The 23008-nt window shown below is 45.1% G+C and overlaps 1 protein-coding gene across 1 annotated transcript in view; it reads right to left on the bottom strand.

The window, feature by feature from the left end:
• Positions 1-23008, bottom strand: part of FRAS1 (Fraser extracellular matrix complex subunit 1) — a 301544-nt gene that overhangs the window by 178971 nt on the left and 99565 nt on the right. The gene's annotated exons all lie outside the window — the stretch shown is intronic.

Raw genomic sequence — 23008 nt, 5'->3', positions numbered from 1 at the left:
AAGAAAAGGAGTACTTGTGGCACCTTAGAGACTAACCAATTTATTTGAGCATGAGCTTTCGTGAGCTACAGCTCACTTCATCAGATGCATACCGTGGAAACTGCAGCAGACTTTATATATACACAGAGTGTTTCATATTCTCTGTGTATATATAAAGTCTGCTGCAGTTTCCACGGTATGCATCTGATGAAGTGAGCTGTAGCTCACGGAAGCTCATGCTCAAATAAATTGGTTAGTCTCTAAGGTGCCACAAGTACTCCTTTTCTTTTTGAGAATACAGACTAACACGGCTGTTACTCTGAAACCTGTAATTCTCACTAACTTCAAGTGCAGCTGGAGGTGCTCAGTATCTCTGAAAACTAGGCCCTAAATCCATGCACAGAATGAGAGGTGAAAATCATTCCTTCTTGAATTCACACCTATGGAAGGGATAATGGGGAGGGGGGGGGTCCAAAAAATTCAGCTCATGCCCCTCAAGAGGGAGGGCTTAGGGGTCTATGGAGGAGGTGCACAGTAGGTTCTAAAGTTATGGGCATAATTTTGCAGACTTAGGGCCAGACTCCAATCATTACATTTTGATGAAGGCAATTTTTCTATTATCAATTTTGCCCGTGCATAAAAAATCCAGTCTTGTATACGAACACTGTATTGTCATGAGAAAACTGACTGCTGTGGGTTAATCACCTCACTACCCGCTGTCTGTGTGCAAAAGCGGTGTCCATTCCTACAGAGGTTTTGCATATGCAGAAACGTGGCAAGGAAATGTTTATGTGCAAATACACAGGCACACAGCACTGTACTTACTATGTCAGAAATCACTTCTATAACCCTAAGGGAAAATTTCCTACTAAGGTTCATTTACATTGTTCGGGCAGCAAAGAGAGGGCGTAAAGTGAACGTAAATATAATTCACTCCACTCTCTAAGGCTCTCTTGCATTGTCAGAATGGTGGAAAGTGGACTTAGTGCAAATGAGAATCAGGCTATAACTGTTTTGGGGTGGAAAGAAAGAAACCAGAAAAGGAGTCTGTAATCCACTTTTCTGAAGTAAATTTAGAAATTAGAGATCAAAGGCCAAATTTTGCCCATTTTGCTTAACGTAATCTCACTGGCTTCAGTGAGACAACTCACATGAGTAAAGCAGGCAGGATTTCACCTCCAAGTTTCTTATTGTGAGGCTTATGGACAAATTAATGGTTCCTACCTCCTTTGTTTCAGAATTCATGTTTCTTGTCCAAACTGAATTCCTCTGCAGTTTACAGTTTAGCTAGAGCAACCACTTTCCTTCTCTGTTAGTGTTTTTTTCGTTTTGTTTTGTTTTAAATAACTGACAGCTTTATAGACACATGAAAAGTACTGGGGGTTAGGAACACTACAATTTCTGGGTTTTGTACTAAATACTTATTTGATCATTGTTTATTTTTAAAGCTTTCAGTTAACTAACTAAAAACAAGGGAGAGGGTAACTAATTTCTTATCTGAACATTGTTTTTCATTATGCTGCTATTATGTCTGCACCAAACTGCCTTTTTGCCCCATAAGAGATTAATTAACTCTGCATACAGAAAAATCTCTATGGAATCAAAGTTAAATCTCATTAAAAACTGAGTCGGAATAGTGCCAGATTCTGCCACCTACTCACACTGAGTAGTGACTTGCTCCAATTAAACTGAACTACTCCTGGAGTAAGATGCTACTCAATGTAAATAAAGGAGGGAAAATGTGGCCCATGGTTTAATACTAATGATACATTTCAGGCTAGCTGCAAATACTATTCTGGCCACGGGAAGAATATGCCAGTGTCCTTTAGGGGCTGCATTTTCACAAGTGCTCAGGCTCCAGCTAGACAGCTAAATGGGAGCTGAATTCTCTTCAAAATCTAGCCACTCAATCAGGTGCCTAAGCGAAAACTGTTTGGTGTGGAGTACTTTTGAAAATCTGGCCCTTCGTGTTAAAAAAAACAAACCTCTCCAACTTCCTGGGATGAAAGATTTTTCCACTCTCACATACATAACTGATAGGGTCTTGTGATACTAGCCTAGGGGAAACAGGCCATCCGTGGGGATTCTCCTGCACTTCCCTTCTCTCTCTCTTTCCCACTCCCCAGCCAGGAAAGATTTTTGATAGAACTGGCATTTTCTCTGCTCCAGAACCTGCTTTCTCATTAAAGTTTCCTCCATCTGACCTTCAGGAAGTTGACCCAAGTTTTCTCTCACTTTAAAACTTTAAATGCTCCGCCAATTCATTGCACAGGGCTAGGCTTCACTTCAGCTCCTGTCCTGCATACAAGACAGCAGAGTTGATGAGAGAGGCACAGCTCCCTCCCAAACCTTTCCTTGCTCTTTGGGGATAGTAATCTGCTACTGCTCCAACTCAGCTGTGCAGCCTGGCATGGGTGGAGGGGGGCACCAAGGTTCCTCCCACCTCCTGCCCTCCTAATTCAGAGCACACTGACTTACGTGCCCAGATGCAAGCTGTTAAACCCTCTTATGCCCCTGTGCAGTCTGAGCCATGACTGAGCACCCAATTTCCCTGTCACACCACTACCAGCGGTGACTTTGTTTGGCATCAAGCTGATCGGATGGAGAATTAGATTCAGGAATCCAGGAAGAAGTCAGAGCTTTAACTAAGAATTTAGTCTCTTGTCACTTTAAATCAGGCCCATCAGAGAACAGCATTTTGACCTCGTTTTCTGTGCTAATATCCCATGGAGCATGAATTCTTTTGTGGGAGAGAAGGTGGACTATGGAGGGGGGAAAGCTGGAGCTGCCATTAGAACCGTAATTGAAGAAAGCCTGGTGTTCATTCATTGACTTGCAATAGCATTTCATTGATGGCAAACGTTATCCTTTGTACATAGTAATGCCAGCATACAGCTAACGAGCTCTGAGGCTTCTGTGAATATAAAGCCTTTGGAACTCAGTCCTTTAGGTGGATCCTCTAATAAAGCCGATGACTGTATTAATCCTAAATACAGCAAGGGATGCGCATAAATGTACAGCTCAATTGTACAAGATATAAATGATACCCAAGAAGGATAGTCATTTCTCCTCTGATGATATAACTGCCCCTCCGCACACACAGCTGTGAGAATAGAGTGTTAGCTTAGAATCTCTCTTTCTTGTGTGATTTAGTGTATAGTTACAGAATCAATTCGGGTGAGTTGTAATGGTGTCAAGCTCTGCCTAACATGCATAGTGTAGATAATTCACTCCTGCTCCCTTTCAGCTGTGCAATGTCCTACACAGCTCATTTCTAGGACTCCTGGAGTCCTGACAATACACAGGGCCTCAAATATCTCTTCACTAGCAAGAGTGATGTTTCACTTCTTTGCCAAAACAGGTTGATTTATCTATTCACTTGCCCGTTGCGGGTGTATTTTTCACTTAAAATGAACATCAAGGGATTTTTTTCTCCACCAAAGCTACCATAATTATTAGCATAATTAATGAGACAATGTTTGTAAAGCTCTTTGGAGGTGCAAAGCACTGTATAAGTGCCACGTATTACTACTGTTATGAAATCATTCTTAGCACTTTTCTAGAGCAAAAGGAAGGATCTCGACTTGAATTGAATGTTTAAAGGTCATATTAGAAGATTAACATTACAGCATATTAAAAGGTGATTTTTATTAATAAAAGTCATTTATAGAGTACCATAAATGCACACATCCCTTTACAAACAGCCCCTTAATGAGATTATAAACCAGATCCTCACAGGCTGGTCCTCAGGTCTGTGCAGCGTCCCACTGAAGCCAATGGAGCGCTGCATGGGGGAAAGGGACTGCCCATGTGAACCCAATGTCAGGGTCAGGACCACTGTTCCCTCTAAGCTGTGGGCGTGTGCACGCGCACACAAATCCTAAACCCCGCACACACAGCGAAACACCGCAAGCACAAAAATTTGCACAGAAGCACAACAATTTGCACAGAAGAAATTTTTTGCGCATACGGCCTGTCAAAAATTAGAGGGAACGCTGGTCAGGACCATAATCCCATTGGCTCTGCATGGCCACAGAAGTCCATGCTAACAGTTTGGATTGAAGGGACAGCGTCACAGAGTGAAATCCATTCTCAGTCCGTCAGTTTCTACAAGCAGAGAGACAAGACAAAATAAACCGAAGGCCTCGGAACACAGCTCAGATACAGCAGAGTTTGGAGAGTACGGGTGAGAAGAACAGGGAAAAAAATAGCTCCACGAACTGGGCTTTAAGGAGGGACTGAAAGGAGGAGAAAGTGAGTACTACGTAGTCATGTACAGAGAGACTGTTCTAAATTTAGGAGCATCCTGTAAACTCAAGCTAACAGCTGAAGAAAGACAAAGGATGTATGAAGGCTAGAGATGGGAAAAGAAGATACTTGACCCTGTTTTGCAGTCACCACAGCTAGCCACCACTAGGTTAACTTAACCCTTTAAAAAGCTAATCCTCTCCTAATATGACTGTTTTGAATGGATATCGCAGTTTTGTGTGGCCAAACTGTCTTTCTTCTAGCTTGGCTTTTTCCTCTGTTCTTTAACATGACAAAGTTAAGCCTAATATTAAGCATATAATTCCTCAGTAACACGATCTGATACATATGATGTGGGACAGCATTCCATTGGATCACAACCTGGGCTTAATTCTGAGGCACTCTCACAATGGAGATGGGAAGCACACAACAGCTGTGCATCTCTCCCCTCCCCACCGCCCTTCTGTTTCATCGGACTGTATGAACATATTCAGTCCATCCATAAAATGTCAACAGACGCTAGTTACTGTGCTAGGATATGCAGACCTCAAAGCAGGACATCTGTTTGGGGGCATTTCTAGAATTAGTAGGTTGGGGAGAAAAGTGGCTTGGGGAGGGAAGGGAGCGGGGAATGAGGCCTGGCTGGGGCCATCAATATTAGCTCAGGATTCAAACTTGCAATTCTTCTTGTCTTGTAGAAGATCTACATGATCTTTATTCATTGATACCCATCCTTCTGACCCCTTCTTCTGAAAGTAGAAAGCGAGGGTGCGGGGGGAGAGGGGGAGGAGTTGGTAAAATATACTTCTTGGGTTCACCAGCTTTCACAATGGAGCCTGCTCTGGGTACAGGCCATGACTGGCATTGGTATCTTCACTCTAGGGAACCTGGATACCATAAGTGGGGGGAAATTAGCTTCCAGTTCTGCTGGGAATGACATATTGACAAAGTACTTAGGCCAAGTTATGTATGACAGCATTCAGCAGTACACACAGTTGTTGTATTCTCTAACCCCACAAGAATGCATGAGGGGATGGATTTACTTCACATGCATCTCTCAATCAGAGCACTGAAGAAAAGCAGGTATCAGATGTCTCAGAGGAAGACTACTGGGCCACACTGTCAAAAACAGAGGCAGAATTCAGAGCAATTACACTTCTGGTACAACGACCAGCATCACCCAGTCGCTGCCAAGTAAGGAGATTTGGCAGCTTAATAGGGCTGCTTTCATTTTACATTTCCACTCCAATTAGTTGACAATACAAGGCAACTGGCAGAATAAATCAAAACCTAAAGAAAGTTGAGAGACTTGTATGTGGTTTGGAGAGCTATGCATTAATGGAACAATAAAGAGATGAAAAGAATTCTACGAAATATAAAAGACCCCTAGTACAATTCAGGTTGGTGGGGGTTTTTAAACCAACTCTATGAAAGAAATGTTACTACTGCGGATCATATGTTCAAAACCAGCCTGTGTGCATGAAAAAGCAGGATCTGCTAAGTGAGGTTTGCCACTATTTTGAAGCATCACACATATGATATCAGAATGGCCTGAATGAGCTTTATTGCAGCACACTTGTGAGCAGATGGATTTGTGCATGTCTTAGTCAAATTGAAATCTCTGGCAAAACTCCCAGGGTACATTCATGCAGCATTTTGGAACAAGCCTCCCAGGATGAGTCGATAGACGCGGGACAGCAGGATTAGTGCTAGGGCTCTAAACCAGAAGTGGAAAACTCCGGCCCTCCAGATGTTTTAATCCAACCCTTGGGCTCCTGCTGGGAAGCGGGGTCTGGGGCTTGCCCTGCTCCGGCGCTCCAGCCAGGGAGCGGGGTTGGGGTCTTGCACGTCCCCCCTCCAGCTCCTACACATAGGAGCAGCCATGGGGCTCCGCATGCTGATCCCACCCCAAGCGCCGCCCCTGCAGCTCCCATTGGCCGGGAACCGCAGCCAATGGGAGCTGCAGGGGCGCCGCCTGTGGACAGGGCAGCACACAGAGCCGCCTGGCCGTGCCGCCATGTAGGAGGCAGAGGTGGGACATGCTGCTGCTTTCAGTATCATTAGCCCTACTTTACAGATAGGGAAACTGAGCACAGAAAAGTGAAGTGACTTAACCAAGGTCACCCAGTAGGTCAGTGGCAGAACCAGGAACAGAACCCAGGTCTCCTGAGTCCCAGTCCTGAATCCCTATGGGCTATCAGTAAAATTTTGAAAACTGTAATCCCACAGACTTCCTCTAAGAATTAGGTACATAAGTCACTTAGGCACTTTTGTAACTTTTTATCCTATATCTCATATAGGCACACAAAGTGAGGTCTGCAAAGCCCCCTATGGGATTTACATGTGCAATTTCTACTAACTGGGTGTCCAAATCCCTTGGAAGGATTTGAAAATTTCAGCCAAAAAGTACATGAGTGTTTTCAGTCTGAATACCAGCTGAGGCTGCACGGGCAAACACCACAAGCTCGGAAAACTGCACGTGTGTGTGTGTGTGTGTGTGTGTGTGTGTGTGCGCATATGCTTGTGTGTGGCACGATTAGATGGCTGAAATGGTATCCAAGACCTTCCCTTTCCTTTTCAGAGTGTCTACCATATTTTGCATTTGATCTCTCCTGCGATGAGTAAGGCTACGATTTTGTCATGGATATTTTTAGTAAAAGTCAGGGACAGGTCATGGGCAATAAACAAAAAAAATCACGGAAGCCTTGACTTGTCCCTGTCTTTTACTAAAAATATCCCTGAAGAAATGAGAAGGGAGGCGGTTCGAGCATCCTGCCCTTTGCCGCAGGGACCCCATTGCCCAGTGACTGGGAGGGGTCCCCCCCCACCGCGCTGCAGGGGGCTCCACACCCGCCCGCGGCCACTGAGCAGCTCCAGGTCCCTCTGCTGCCAATGGCAGCTGGGAACTGCAGGGGAGCGGGCCACGGCTGCTCACGGCAGCTGAGCCGCTCCAGTGGGGACCCTGACAGTGGCGGCGGCTGGGCAATGCAGGGGTTGGGTTGCTGCAGGGTCCCCAATATCATGGAGGTCACTGGAAGTCATGGATTCCGTGGACTTCTGCGACCTCTGTGTCATAATCTTAGCCTTAACGATGAGTAATCATTTTACGCTGCTTTATTACTGTATTGTAAAATCAGGAACTTAACTTCGTTATACAACCTCAACCAAGGGAAGAAGGCAGAGAAGGGGCAGCCTTTAAGGTTCACCTCTCCTAATTTAGGTGGCAGGGTCTGGTTGCATAAACCAGTGGCATTTCCTCTCTCCCCCGTGCAGACAATGCAGAGGAAGAGGAGCATTGCTAATTCCCTAAGGGTATGTCTACACTACGGAATAGGGTCGAATTTATAGAAGTCGGTTTTTTAGAAATCGGTTTTATATATTCGAGTGTGTGTGTCCCCACAGAAAATGCTCTAAGTGCATTAAGTGCATTAACTCGGCGGAGCGCTTCCACAGTACCGAGGCTAGCGTCGACTTCCAGAGCGTTGCACTGTGGGGAGCTATCCCACAGTTCCCGCAGTCTCCGCTGCCCATTGGAATTCTGGGTTGAGATCCCAATGCCTGATGGGGCTAAAACATTGTCGCGGGTGGTTCTGGGTACATATCGTCAGGCCCCCCTTCCCTCTCTCCCTCTGTGAAAGCAAGGGCAGACAATCGTTTCGCGCCTTTTTTCCTGAGTTACCTGTGCAGACGCCATACCACAGCAAGCATGGAGCCCGCTCAGGTAACCGTCACCCTATGTCTCCTGGGTGCTGGCAGACGCGGTACGGCATTGCTACACAGTAGCAGCAACCCATTGCCTTCTGGCAGCAGATGGTGCAGTACGACTGGTAGCTGTCCTTGTCGTGTCCGAGGTGCTCCTGGCCACGTCGGCTGGGAGCGCCTGGGCAGACATGGGCGCAGGGACTAAATTTGGAGTGATTTGACCAGGTCATTCTCTTTAGTCCTGCTGTCAGTCCTATTGAACCATCTTATGGTGAGCAGGCAGGCGATACGGATTGCTAGCAGTCGTACTGTACCATCTTCTGCCAAGCAGCCATGAGATGTGGATGGCATGCAGTCCTTCTGCACCGTCTGCTGCCAGCCAAAGATGTAAAAGATAGATGGAGTGGATCAAAACAAGAAATAGACCAGAATTGTTTTGTATTCATTTGCTTCCTCCCCTCCCCCGTCTAGGGGACTCATTCCTCTAGGTCACACTGCAGTCACTCACAGAGAAGGTGCAGCGAGGTAAATCTAGCCATGTATCAATCAGAGGCCAAGCTAACCTCCTTGTTCCAATAAGAACAATAACTTAGGTGCACCATTTCTTATTGGAACCCTCCGTGAAGTCCTGCCTGAAATACTCCTTGATGTAAAGACATCCCCTTTGTTGATTTTAGCTCCCTGAAGCCAACCCTGTAAGCCGTGTCCTCAGTCGCCCCTCCCTGCGTCAGAGCAACGGCAAACAATCGTGCATCTGAGAGTGCTGTCCAGAGCAGTCACAATGGAGCACTCTGATGGGGCTAAAACATTGCCGCGGGTGGTTGTGGGTACATATTGTCAAGCCCCTGTTCCCTCCCTCCCTCCGTGAAAGCAAGGGCAGACAATCGTTTCGCGCCTTTTTTCCTGAGTTACCTGTGCAGATGCCATACCACGGCAAGCATGGAGCCCGCTCAGGTAACCATCACCCTATGTCTCCTGGGTGCTGGCAGACGCGGTACGGCATTGCTACACAGTAGCAGCAACCCATTGCCTTCTGGCAGCAGATGGTGCAGTACGACTGGTAGCCGTCCTCGTCGTGTCCGAGGTGCTCCTGGCCACGTCGGCTGGGAGCGCCTGGGCAGACATGGGCGCAGGGACTAAATTTGGAGTGACTTGACCAGGTCATTCTCTTTAGTCCTGCAGTCAGTCCTATTGAACCACCTTATGGTGAGCAGGCAGGCGATACGGATTGCTAGCAGTTGTACTGTACCATCTTCTGCCGGGCAGGCAAGAGATGAGGATTGCTAGCAGTCGTATTGTACATCTTCTGCCGGGCAGGCAAGAGATGAGGATGGTTAGCAGTCGTACTGTACCATCTTCTGCCGAGCAGCCATAAGATGTGGATGGCATGCAGTCCTTCTGCACCATCTGCTGCCAGCCAAAGATGTAAAAGATAGATGGAGTGGATCAAAACAAGAAATAGACCAGATTTGTTTTGTACTCATTTGCCTCCTCCCCTGTCTAGGGGACTCATTCCTCTAGGTCACACTGGCGCAGTTTACTGACTCGCTTAGACCTCAGCGAAACCAATATTCCCACTGTTATTACTGCTTGCTGTGTGCTCCACAATATCTGTGAGAGTAAGGGGGAGACGTTTATGGCGGGGTGGGAGGTTGAGGCAAATCGCCTGGCTGCTGGTTACCCGCAGCCAGACACCAGGGCGGTTAGAAGAGCACAGGAGGGTGCGGTACACATCAGAGAAGCTTTGAAAACCAGTTTCATGACTGGCCAGGCTACGGTGTGAAAGTTCTGTTTGTTTCTCCTTGATGAAACCCCCTGCCCCTTGGTTCACTCTACTTCCCTGTAAGCTAACCACCCTCCCCTCCTCCCTTCAGTCACCGCTTGCAGAGGCAATAAAGTCATTGTTGCTTCACATTCATGCATTCTTTATTCATTCATCACACAAATAGGGAGATGACTACCAAGGTAGCCCAGGAGGGGTGGTGGAGGAGGGAAGGAAAATGCCACACAGCACTTTAAAAGTTTACAACTTTAAAATTTATTGAATGACAGCCTTCTTTTTTTTGGGCAATCCTCTGTGGTGGAGTGGCTGGTTGGCCGGAGGTCCCCCCACCAAGTTCTTGGGCGTCTGGGTGAGGAGGCTATGGAACTTGGGGAAGAGGGCGGTTGGTTACACAGGGGCTGTAGTGGCAGTCTGTGCTCCAGCTGCCTTTGCTGCAGCTCAACCATACACTGGAGCATACTGGTTTGGTCCTCCAGCAGCCTCAGCATTGAATCCTGCCCCGCTCATCATGCTGCCGCCACATTTGAGCTTCAGCCCTGTCTTCAGCCCGCCACTTACTCTCTTCAGCCCGCCACTTACTCCTCCCGGTCATTTTGTGCTTTCCTGCACTCTGACAACATTTGCCTCCACGCATTCGTCTGTGCTCTGTCAGTGTGGGAGGACAGCATGAGCTCGGAGAACATTTCATCGCGAGTGCGTTTTTTTTTCTTTCTAAGCTTCACTAGCCTCTGGGAAGGAGAAGATCCTGTGATCATTGAAACACATGCAGCTGGTGGAGAAAAAAAAAGGGACAGCGGTATTTAAAGACACATTTTATAAAACAGTGGCTACACTCTTTCAGGGTAAACCTTGCTGTTAACGTTACATACATAGCACATGTGCTTTCGTTACAAGGTCGCATTTTGCCTCCCCCCACCGCGTGGCTACCCCCTCAACCTTCCCCCCTCCCTGTGGCTAACAGCGGGGAACATTTCTGTTTAGCCACAGGCAAACAGCCCAGCAGGAATGGGCTCCTCTGAGTGTCCCCTAAAGAAAAGCACCCTATTTCAACCAGGTGACCGTGAATTATATCTCACTCTCCTGAGGATAACACAGAGAGATAAAGAACGGATGTTGTTTGAACGCCAGCAAACATACACTGCAATGCTTTGTTGTACAATGATTCCCGAGTACGTGTTACTGGCCTGGAGTGGTAAAGTGTCCTACCATGAAGGATGCAATAAGGCTGCCCTCCCCAGAAACCTTTTGCAAAGGCTTTGGGAGTACATCCAGGAGAGCCGCGAATGCCAGGGCAAAGTAATCCTTTCACATGCTTGCTTTTAAACCATGTATAGTATTTTAAAAGGTACACTCATCGGAGGTCCCTTCTCTGCCTGCTGGGTCCAGGAGGCAGCCTTGGGTGGGTTCGGGGGGTACTGGCTCCAGGTCCAGGGTGAGAAACAGTTCCTGGCTGTCGGGAAAACCGGTTTCTCTGCTTGCTTGCTGTGAGCAATCTACAACCTCATCATCATCATCATCTTCTTCGTCCCCAAAACCTGCTTCCGTATTGCCTCCATCTCCATTGAAGGAGTCAAACAACACAGCTGGGGTAATGGTGGCTGAACCCCCTAAAATGGCATGCAGCTCATCATAGAAGCGGCATGTTTGGGGCTCTGACCCGGAGCGGCCGTTCGCCTCTCTGGTTTTCTGGTAGGCTTGCCTCAGCTCCTTCAGTTTCACGCGGCACTGCTTCGGGTCCCTGTTATGGCCTCTGTCCTTCATGCCCTGGGAGATTTTGACAAAGGTTTTGGCATTTCGAAAACTGGAATGGAGTTCTGATAGCACGGATTCCTCTCCCCAAACAGCGATCAGATCCCGTACCTCCCGTTCGGTCCATGCTGGAGCTCTTTTGCGATTCTGGGACTCCATCATGGTCACCTCTGCTGATGAGCTCTGCATGGTCACCTGCAGCTTGCCACGCTGCCCAAACAGGAAATGAGATTCAAAAGTTCGCGGTTCTTTTCCTGTCTACCTGGCCAGTGCATCTGAGTTGAGAGTGCTGTCCAGAGCGGTCACAATGGAGCACTCTGGGATAGCTCCCGGAGGCCAATACCGTCGAATTGTGTCCACAGTACCCCAAATTCAAGCCGGCAAGGCCGATTTAAGCACTAATCCACTTGTCAGGGGTGGAGTAAGGAAATCGATTTAAAGAGCCCTTTAAGTCAAAATAAAGGGCTTCATCGTGTGGACGGGTGCAGGTTTACATCGATTTAATGCTGCTAAATTCGACCTAAAGTCCTAGTGTAGACCAGGGCTAAGAGAGCAGCAAGGTCTGTGTAAATGCCTGAGAGAAGCACTTAAGAGTTGAGACAGTTTCCCAGGCAGACAGGTTACGGAAGGCCACTGGAGCCCAGAGGTATAAAATATCCATCCTGATGCAAAAGGGGAAACCTTCTTATGTCCAGTTTTATTAATCTAGCAAACCGCTCCTTTGACCTGACTGTTGTGAGAAAGCCGTAGTGCACGGAACAAGAGAGAGAGTGAAACCATTACCTATAAATGGACAATGACACAACGGAGACAATTTGGACTCCGACTTTAAGATCATCTAGTCTGACCTCCTGCGTGTCACAGGCCACAGAACCTCACCCACCCACTCCTGTAATAGACCCATAGCCTCTGGCTGATTTACTGAAGTCCTCAAATGATGGTTTGAAGACTTCAAGTTACAGAGAATCCACATTTACTGTAGTTTAAACCTGCAAGTGACCTGTGCCGCATGCTGCAGAGGAAGGCGAAAACCCCCAAGGTCTCTGCCAATCTGATTGTGACGGGTTCCCCCCGGGGTGCCACCTGGAACTGGGGTACCACTGAGACCGCTAACCCACCAGCCTGGGCTCCCTCTTTCACTGTGCTGCTGTGACAAGCTGCAGACTCGCTCCCGCTCCTACACTTCCACCAGCATTCACACAGGTAGGGACACACCTCGTTGCAGTCACATGCAGGCTCTCTGACTAGCCACTGCACAAACCAACAGTAGAAAGTCTAAAGCCAAGGTAACTCTCAGCTTCGCAGGCACGCACCCCCTCTGGAGCATAAACCCAAAATTACACCTTCTTGTGCTGCACAGGGAACTGTACAGCGTAAACTCATAAAATTCACCCCCTCCCTCAATACGGAGAGGAATATGCAACAGCCTTTGCCCCTGAGCTATGATTCCCACACACTTCGCTCCTACTCACTGGTTTAGATAAAGCAAAAACAAGTTTAACTACAAAATAATAGTAGTTAAAAATAATCTGTTAACTACAAAAAAACAGTAGTTAACAGATCAAAGCAGATTATGTAGCAAATAAATAAAAGATGTGCTGTGAGGTAACCCTGCTGCCTGAGACAGTGGACCCCAATCTCTGAGCCGCCATGGGCAGCAGGGGTACCCCGCAACTCCCTGGCTGCCGCAGGAGGCAGGAGGACGCACGGAGCTCCCCAGAGCCCCACAGCTGCCCAGCCCCTTCCATTTTATCATGGATATTTTTAGTAAAAGTAAGGGACAGGTCACAGTTTCCATGAATTTTTTTTTTTATTGCTATGACCTGTCAGTGACTTTTACTAAAAATATCCATAGCTGTACCTCAAAGGCTGGCTGTGGGTGTTTTCCAGAGTAAGCCCATTTGAAATACAGATTCCTAATCAATATTCATAACTTCAGATACAAAAATGATACATGCATACAAATAGGACAATCATATTCAGCAAATCAGAACTTTTCCAATGGCACTGCACATGACCCATCTCATACAAAATGTATATTAATTATGCTTTAATTATATCATCATAATATCACTGTGAAGAATATGGGGTGCAGTATCCCACTGACCTTGGGGAAAATTCCTTCCTGACCCCAAATATGGTGATCAGTTAAGACCCTGAGCATGTGGGCATGACCCACCAGCCAGACACCTGGGAAAGAATTCTCTGTAGCGACTCAGAGCCCTCCCCATCTACTGTCCCATCACCAGCCATTTGAGATGTTTGGTGCTAGCAGTCATAGATCAACTACATGCCATTGTAGGCAGTCTCATCATACCATCCCCTGCATAAACTTATCAAGCTCGGTCTTGAAGCCAGTTAGATTTTTTTTGCCCCACTGCTCCCCTTGGGAGGCTGTTCCCAAACTTCACTCCTCTGGTGGTTAAACGCCTTCATCTAATTTCAAGAGTAAACTTGTTGATGGTCAGTTTATATCTGTCTGTTCTTGTGTCAACATTGGTACTCAAAAAATAACTCCTCCCACACTCTGGTGTTTATCTCTCTGGTGTATTTATGCCCAGCAACCAACCGTATCTCCCCCTCAGCCTTCGCTTGGTTAAGCGAAACAAACCAAGCTCTTTGAGTCTCCTTTCCAAAGGTAGGTCTTCCTTTACTTGGACTACCCTAGTAACCCTCCTCTGCGCCTGTTCCAATTTGATTAATCTTTCCTAAACATGGGAGACCAAAATTGCACACAGTATTCCTGATGAGGTCTCTCTACAGTGCCTTGCATACTCGTACTAACACTTCCCTATCTCTACTGAAAATTCCTCGCCTGATGCATCCTAGAATCACAATAGCCTTTTCACAACCACATCATATTAACTACTCATGGTCTTCCTGTGATCAACCAGTACACCCAGGCCTGTCTCCTCCTCTGTCGCTTCCAACTGATAAATCCCCAGCTTATAGCAGAAATTCTTGTTGCTAATTCTTATGTGCATGACCTTGCATTTGATTCTATTAAATTTCATCCCATTTCTATTACTCCAGTTTTCAAGTATGATATTTCAAGTATTGTATAATATTCCAGTCCTCTTCTGCACTAGCAATACCTCCCAACTTCGTGTCATCTGCAAATTTTATTAGCACACTCCCACTTTTTGTGCCCAGCTCATTAATAAAAAATTTACCAATTGATGTGGCAAGTGTTCTGTACAAGCTCTATGAATTGCTATGGCACATGTGCAGAGGACTCAGCTACACATGAACAGCTCAGTAAAATATATCCTTGTATGTCCAAGTGCACTGAGATTGATTCCTTTGTCCAAAAATTGAGCAAAGCTAAATCTGCCAGAACGTTTGCAAGCAAAATTGGATTTCAAAGGTTATGGAATTGCAGACAGCTACTGTACACTGAACCATCACTTGAAAAACCTTTGCAGACTTGAAATTGGCTATAAAGTTGACTTAACCCGGTGCATAAATTAGACTTGAACGACCGGGGAAAGCCTGCAGAGCACATTCTAGAAGAACACATTGGCCTTCTTTGGCATATTAATTCATATTTCAGAAGAAACCATTCAAGTCCCAGTGTGGATATACCAAAGGATGAAACAAAATTCCCAACGGGACAGATAACTTTAAAATAATTCTGTTACACTGTAGAAATGCAGGCACTGGCAGGGCAAAAGCCTGAACGTCTCCTGAATTTAGCCAAGGAAGAATGATCATGATAGGCTAAGCCTTTTATCCCATCTCTAACGAAAAACACCAGGGCATTAAAATCACTGCAGCTGCAGCCAGCTGAGTCACCTCAAATGGAAAATATCCTTCAGTACAAGCCCTTTGCTGTTGCACCTCCAACATACTGTACTGTCTGAAGAGTGACAAAGAAAGCAGGAGATGACAAACAACAGGATTATTTCTGCAGACCACCTTAACCTATATGGAGGGATACATTCAAAGTGCTAAGCAAGGAGTTGTGTCCCCCAAATCTCACTATCACTAATGGGAATCCAAACACACAGGTCTGGGAAAATACAGCACTCTATATCCATACCTTTAATCTGAGCTCCCTATGCAGCAGAATAAATTGGGTCTCTTGGCTTTTTTAAAGTTAAAAAAAAATGCCCTGCAAGAATCTTGCCGAAACGCTTCATTACTGAGTGAAAATGATGAGGAGGCCTGCAGAAAATGGGCTTTCACAGGCCACCTTAGTGCACTCCAGTACTGTTTCCAAAGCCCTCCGATCATCAGTAGCTGCCAGGATTTATCTAGGTTATAATTTTATGGCCAAACAAATTGAAATAAATGACAGCAAAAGGTATGTAACAGCTTAGTATATTACTTGAATACACAGTCAGTGTTGCCATCTACTATGAATGAGTAAATTAATTGGTCCTGGCACCGGAAGACTATTGGCTCCAAAACAAAATAAAGCTTCCAAAAAAAAAAAAAAATCCCTAACTTAGAAAGATGGCCTGCCCTTTTTCAGATGGAGAAAGCTGTCCTGGCACTTCCTGATGGTCACAGTGTAACTGATCTATACTCCCTGACATGCACACTGGAAAGCCACAAACCTACCGAGTTGCATGGTGCCAGGCAATAATGCTAAATGGTATTAAAGAATAACTTAGCAACACTACAGGTTTAAAGACCTCTTCTGAGCTTTTAACTAAGGGTCTTATTTTCCCTGATGAGTCATAGGGACATGTGACATATGCCTCAGGTGGCTGTGGTCACCAGCTGTGCATTGATCCAGATTCCCAGAGGCATCACTGGCCTAAAGCTACCTGAACCCCCACCCCCACATTACATGGCCTGAAAACTCAGAGGCGCTGCTCCCTGAAAAACGCAGCCTATTCTGTGTCCATTCTTTACCCTTTACCCTACTGGGGCAGTACAGGATCAGGAATTAAGTCCAACAGCTATGGGAAATCCTCGTATGTCTCCAGTGGGGAAGCAGGGATGGGTTCAAGGAGGGTTTTTTGTCTACATACATAGAAAGGCAGCAGGGCAGGAGATGAATGCCCCCTCACACCCTAAACAATGATCAGTCAGGAGTTTCTGCTCTCACCTGGTAGTGAGAGGAGATGGGAGCTTCTATCAGCCCCCAACTCCTTCAGAGCTGCTGTAATTCCCACCCCTTTCTGATCGTATAACTATATATGTGCCATCCCTCAGTCCCAGCCCAATGGGAGAAGCTACGTGAATGGAACGTTACTAAGTGAGAAAATACAGGCTTCTCTCTCTGTGTCTCCCTCTCTAGATCACTGAGGAGTCTCTTAATGTCCTGAAGTGAAAGCTGATATTTATATCACAGGCTGGGAGCTGCTTTTCTTGACAGCTTTACAACTAGCCCCTTGTGTGACTATAACCAAGTCACTGAGGGGGAGATTTTCAAAAGCGTCTAAGTGAGTTAGAAGCACAAGTCCCATTGAAAGTCAGCTCCAAGTCATCCAGCAAGAAATCTTATTTTACATTAATAAATAGTAAAGGGGCATAGGACATGTGTCAGTGCTGTACTCTGATATGACACAGACGATTAAGCTTGGGATGTGGAGACACCATGAGGGAAAGGCAGGAAAATCTGTGGTTTTGTCTTCTGCATGGGTTGTTTTTTTTTTTGGTTTGTTTTTGGTTTTGTTTTGTTTTTACAGTGAAAGAACAAATGTTCCATAATTATCTGTCCATAAAATCCCATGTGGAAACAGGACACTGGTAGCATTTACCAAGAGGTAACTAGGAGAGGTCAGCACTCTACCCCCACCCAGAGTCAACCTCACCTACTTTACCTCGCAGTAAAACTACGGTTCCTTGTCTCCAGGATGTTTTCACAGTGAGACAGCCAATGCCTCTTAGCCCACAGTAAAAAACACCTAGTCAACACAGACGAGCCCTATATGATTTGTTCATCACTTGGGGAGGAGGGATATTTACATGCCAACTGGCCATCCTCAGCAAGGGAGAATACACTGTGTGAGGAAGATGGATACACTGTGTGAGAGACACTGACTGTTGACTTGAGAAGAGAAATGGCTACATCATATTGAATCATATTGATTCAATGGAAAATAACGTAATATTGGTTGGTCCAGAAGTCACCAGGAGATAAGTCCTGCTGCTCAGAACGTAGCACTTCAAAGAAAATAATGGATAGGACACTGCAAATGTGTGTGGGGGAAGGTTACCTGAGGATGTGGAACTGGAGCTCTGAGACACTGGCATGCAAAGAGAGAAAGACTCTGAAAAGTTGAACCAAAAGAGGTGTTGAGCTTTTCAGACCAGTCTTTGGGACATAAACAGGCATCTTCCACTCTACAGCGTAGTATAAAGAAATAGGAAAGTGTCCCTTAAAACAGTCGGTGAACCTCCTAGAGGCGATCGCTGTGGTCTATGCTTTAGAAGCAGCTGGAAACAAGTCAGAGAAGCAGTTTATATGAAGCTAAGCCTTCCATATTTGGGTATAAATTAGCAAACATTTATTTGGGACCAACTGTGCCAGTCTGATTTCTTCATATTGATCTTGTTGTGTAAAAAGCAAAAGAGACACGTGTCTAAATCCCTCAGACAGCTTTGAAAAATCCCAACTAGGGTCTCTAAAGGGTGAACATTTTGGTTTCTGAATTACCTCTACTGCAACTAAAGACTTGAGACCTGCTTTGCTAAGATCAAATGCAGACTTAGGTCTAAGTATATTTTGTACCATTTAACTTTGATTTAATTTGATTTTTCTCTCAGTTTTACAACTAACTTAGTTTTCGACTTAGGCTACTGTTGGGAAATTCACTGTGATCTGTTCTCAGCCAGGAAGAATGGGAACTACTGATGTTTGGTAACAGTCAAACGCAGGACACCCGGGGAAAGGTGCGGGGGGAAGACTGCCCATTCCCAATATGTGTTGCCACAAATGCTGGATGAATTCAGTAAGACTCGTAGCGAAAGAGTAGTAAGCACTAGGAACAGCAGCAATAGGAAACTGTCAGTAATACCTGGATAAAGGGTGCTACATGCAAAAGGAGCAGAATTATTACCCATCACATACCATGTCTATCAACAGAACAAATCTGTTGGCCCAGATAAGTGTGGAAAGATGATTGCCCCAAATGGTCAATGTATAGACACTAAATAGTGCATAATGTAACAGCTAATCTATTAAACGTCCATAGAAAAAGGAAATTGGTGCTCAAGGGAAATACTGGGGCAATACCATCTTATAGTAGGTTAATATCCGCACTCTCTGAGCATATGGGAAACACACCGACTGCCGTCAGCAGTGCATGTTTTCTTGTTAATATTTGATTTAGGGACTACATTTGTCCAGCCATTATCTGCATTATCAGCACATTCTGCTGTCTTGAAAGCTTCCAGAGCAACAACACTCACAAACATTTCACCTTGAAATATGCCAGAACCTTTTTCTCCCCCCTCCCTGTCTGCTTTTGAAAAATGTGCAATTTCTAAGGTAGTGACTCATATTTTAAAGATGAATCCTCCCATTGTAATTTCAATTTTTGGCTATCAGTGAGATTTTTTTTTTTTTTACTGCGTGCATGAAAGAAAGAAAGAAAGGTTCCCCTGCCTTTTCCCTAGAGACGTTCGATATAAATAATCTCCTCTAATATACATACAGCAAGGAGAGAAACAATTCCGAAGATGTGTCTTTTGCACCTGGGACAGTGATCCATTCTGAGTGCTGTACAACAGCAGTGACAGAAGCCCTTGCAGCACAGATGGGAGAGGTGGAGAAGAAGCTGAGTGAAGCGACAGGATCCCTACTGCTCACTTGGATACACATCCAACAAAAACAATGCTCAGTTTTTACAGTGATAAGAAAATGCATCCCATGTAAAATAAGTGGGGGGAAGCAAAGCTGCTCATTATCTCCTGTCTCAAGGAAAGAATTTTTCCATGATGTAAATGTTTCCTTGGCAGTTTTGCTGTCTTAATCTCCTTCTGTAAATCTATGTTTGCTGCCGCCAGTGAAATTAAAGGGAATTTTGTCACCGATGGTAATGCAATCCGGAACAGGCTCCTGTGGGTGGTTTTTAATGCACGTTTTATCCTCTCTAGTCTGCAGCTCTTTCCTTAATCTTTGCTGATTATTCAGTTTTGACTAAACTTCTCAGAGGCCCTCACAATTTTGCTTCGTATCAGCACATTTAACTATTTTGGCAAAGGTCAAGACTAAAGATCTGTGCACAAGGATCTGAAGGGAAGGATGCAACAACACGGGAACAGACAAAGTCTGGCTTTGTCAGCGGAAGTGACTGAATAAGATTTCACTTACCATTTCACTATGTACTGTTCCCTTAACAGAAACTCTGTGAGCTCTAACACAATCTTGGCTCCATCTCCTGCAACACAATACTTACCATGTCTCTGCATCAGGGAAGATTACCAACTTCCACCACCGGGAAAACTGCAAACTGATAAAATGCCAGTGGTAATCTGTTATTTCTCTGTAAATTACAATGTTTAACTATCAAAGTGGCATATCTGCAAGGTACAAATATTTGAATACCTGCTAAAAACCCAGAGTGTGGTTATGACTTGAGACCATGACCTGGGGCCAGCTGAGCTAGCCAAAGGGAACAGCTTAATAGGTTGAGCAGCAGATTTGAAATAGCAAGACTAACTAGAACCACAGGTATGAAACCCTACAGGAATGAGTCAGCCCTTCTTCCTTTCCAGGTACATAAGCAGGTCTATACAGTCTGCTGCATGCAGTACACTTGGGAGGAGACATGAACTATGGCTCTTCTGTGAACGATGAAGATCCTATGGCTCCAAAGGACAGAAGTCATGCAAATTCTTAACACTGCCGTTGGTCTGCCTCAACTTCAATGCCTTCCTATATGAGTGAGAGGGGCTCCATTCCTATTCCTGAACCAGGATGTTGAACACCAAAACAGGTGTTTCGTGATGTGGCCACAGAAGTACTGGACCAATAGCACCAGTTCAGTGCCCACAAGCTACAAAACAGCCATCAGGTGGCATTCAACTTTCAGTCACTATTGACTGAAGCTGGAACTGAACTAGTGACAGGCTCCAGCTAGATCCATTGGCACTAACCATGTAGGGAGAAACAAATCTTTAGAGACGGAGGCTCTGAACCCAAAGCCAACCTCTGAACATCCAATTTTGGATCCTGATCCAAAATTCTGGTACTGAGGCTCATCCTTATCCAACAGCAAATACACACATGGGATAACGCCTTTGAGGTACGGAGCACATTTATCAGCATCAGTTTCTAAAAATGACACATGTTCTTCACTGATGAGACTGCTGACAATGCCAACACAGCATTTGTGCCCTGTCACAAGCTCAGAAGTGATAAAGAATGAGATAGAAGGAGGGCAAATATGACTTAGAAGACATGTGAATTGTAATTAGAGCTGTGCGTAATTTTCACCTGGCTTCAGGTCTCTTGGCAAAACAAAATACAGTTCAAAAAACCTTTTGCTGAATTTCCTTTGCCAAATCTGAGTTTTGCAGCGTGTTGCAAGGCTAGCTAATTAAATGTTTGAGTCAGAGTGGCTAGCCTCCATAAAAAATCATTTTATATCAATAAATGACAATATTCAATAGCATATCAATCATTGATTCATACATACTGGTGCTGGAAGAAACCATTTAGTTCATTCAGTCACAATCATGAAGTAAGAGGTCACTGAAGGGAGAATGCTATTTATTTAAACTAGAAATACTCTCATTTTATCCAAAGGGTATTTTTTAGATGCATAAAATGTAATTTTTGGCAGATCCTTTGTTGCTGGAGTTCCATTAATCACCCTTCCAAACTTTATAGCATAAGGGGGATGAATAATTCAGAAGTGTTCTAAAAAATAAAATCTGCACTTAACTCATCTCCCCAATTTGCTTCCCTTATTTGAATTTTTTTTCTTTAAAAAAGCCAATTTTATGCAACTTGACTTTTGAAAAACAGAAGCAAGGTGAGAGACAAAGACCAGTGTATGTCCACATTAATGGCTAGCTGCTAGACCATGAACATGGATTCTTTAGTACTTTGGTCACAGAATAAATCAGGGGTAAAAGCTAGTAAAGGATTTATAAAGCAAGTGTGTCATGACGACTAGGACAGTCAGACAGAGCATTTACCCCAACTTTTGAAAACAGACCAAATCTTACACCTTTAATTTCAAATTACTTTATTTCTCCAGTGTATTGTTATCTTAATCTACAGACACTGTTTCTAAGAAATATTTAACTTGGGACACACACACACACACACACACAACCTATCTCCAAGGCATGGACGGAGGAGGACAACTGATCTTTCCCTCCATCCCCAGACATTACAAGAAAGGGGTGACTAATATTGAATGTAACACCTGAAAAATTGCATTTATTAAACTTCTGCTGGAGCCATTTTAATTTTGTCTCCTAAACAGGCTTAAATGAATCCTAGCTAACATCTTTTTCAAAACGTATCTCTTGGGTACATAAAGCTTCAGACATCAATGTCTACACACATTCTGAGACAAGAGACTGACAGAGTTTTCAGCATAACTCTTTCAGTGTTGCTTTTGATATCTGCCTGTTTTCATATCACTCACTGACTGGTGTCAGTTAATACCTGCCACGCTACTTCATGCCCCGCTAGGAATAATTGCTTGCCCATTACAAATTTAATAATGATGCTGTAACATGGTACGGCTCTCCTTTGTAATTGTCTTCTTTCATTTATTTCGAAGGAGATGTGAAACAGATTAACTGCCCTGGATCTGGGGATTTTTAATTAGTTGTTCCCTCTCGGAGGAGGGAGAATTTTGCAAGAAGGATCATTTGGCTCAAGTGGTTTTAATGGGGTTTTGGAATCAATTCACAATGCTTTAGAGCAAGGTTGGTGCAGTGTTCTGAAGAGGTGTTCAATTCCCCAGGCCCATATCTACTGCAGAGCTAGCTGGGAATAACCGGACACTTGACAGCTCTCACAAACCCATGCCAGTGGGTCGTATGGTAATCAATACCGCCCCAGGAACAGAGGAGGAAAAACACTTCTCTCGTGGGATTATTTATTTAGTCAAATGCACTCACGGCCCCTACCCAGCACTGTAAGAGGCAAATCCTTCCCCTCCATCCAAAGCCTAAGGTGGGGGCTCCCTGGCAGTGAAGCCAGAACACCTTTGAACAATGGGAAGGATATGGGAAGCTCTGCGGCAGCTTCCTGCACAGGAAGAAGGTTGGGAAGGACAGGGATAGGGCTAAAGGATGCATTTCCTATTCCTCTTCACCCTCTTCCCATCCTCTTGCTCAGAAAGAGGAGTACTGAGGAGCAATCCCTGCTCTCCCTCTCCAATCTGGAGTCACAATCATAGCAGGGACGTATAGGGGAAGGAAGGCCAACTGCCTCATTCTCTTATACAGCCGACTCTGGGTTGTGACAATCTAGGCCATGAAGGAGTCACCGCTGCCCTTCAAGGCTCTGAGGGAAAACCGCAAAGGCAGCAGAAAGGACAAATTCATGACACAGATTAATTTTCGTATTTTCTGTTGCTCACTTACTAGCATCGTCTTATCACAGAGGAGAATGGCCATCAC

This window comes from Eretmochelys imbricata, chromosome 4 (genome assembly GCF_965152235.1).
Source record: "Eretmochelys imbricata isolate rEreImb1 chromosome 4, rEreImb1.hap1, whole genome shotgun sequence".
Classification (NCBI taxonomy): domain Eukaryota; kingdom Metazoa; phylum Chordata; order Testudines; family Cheloniidae; genus Eretmochelys; species Eretmochelys imbricata.
Note: the sequence above shows the minus strand (reverse complement) of the source record. Positions and strands in the feature narration are given on the sequence as shown.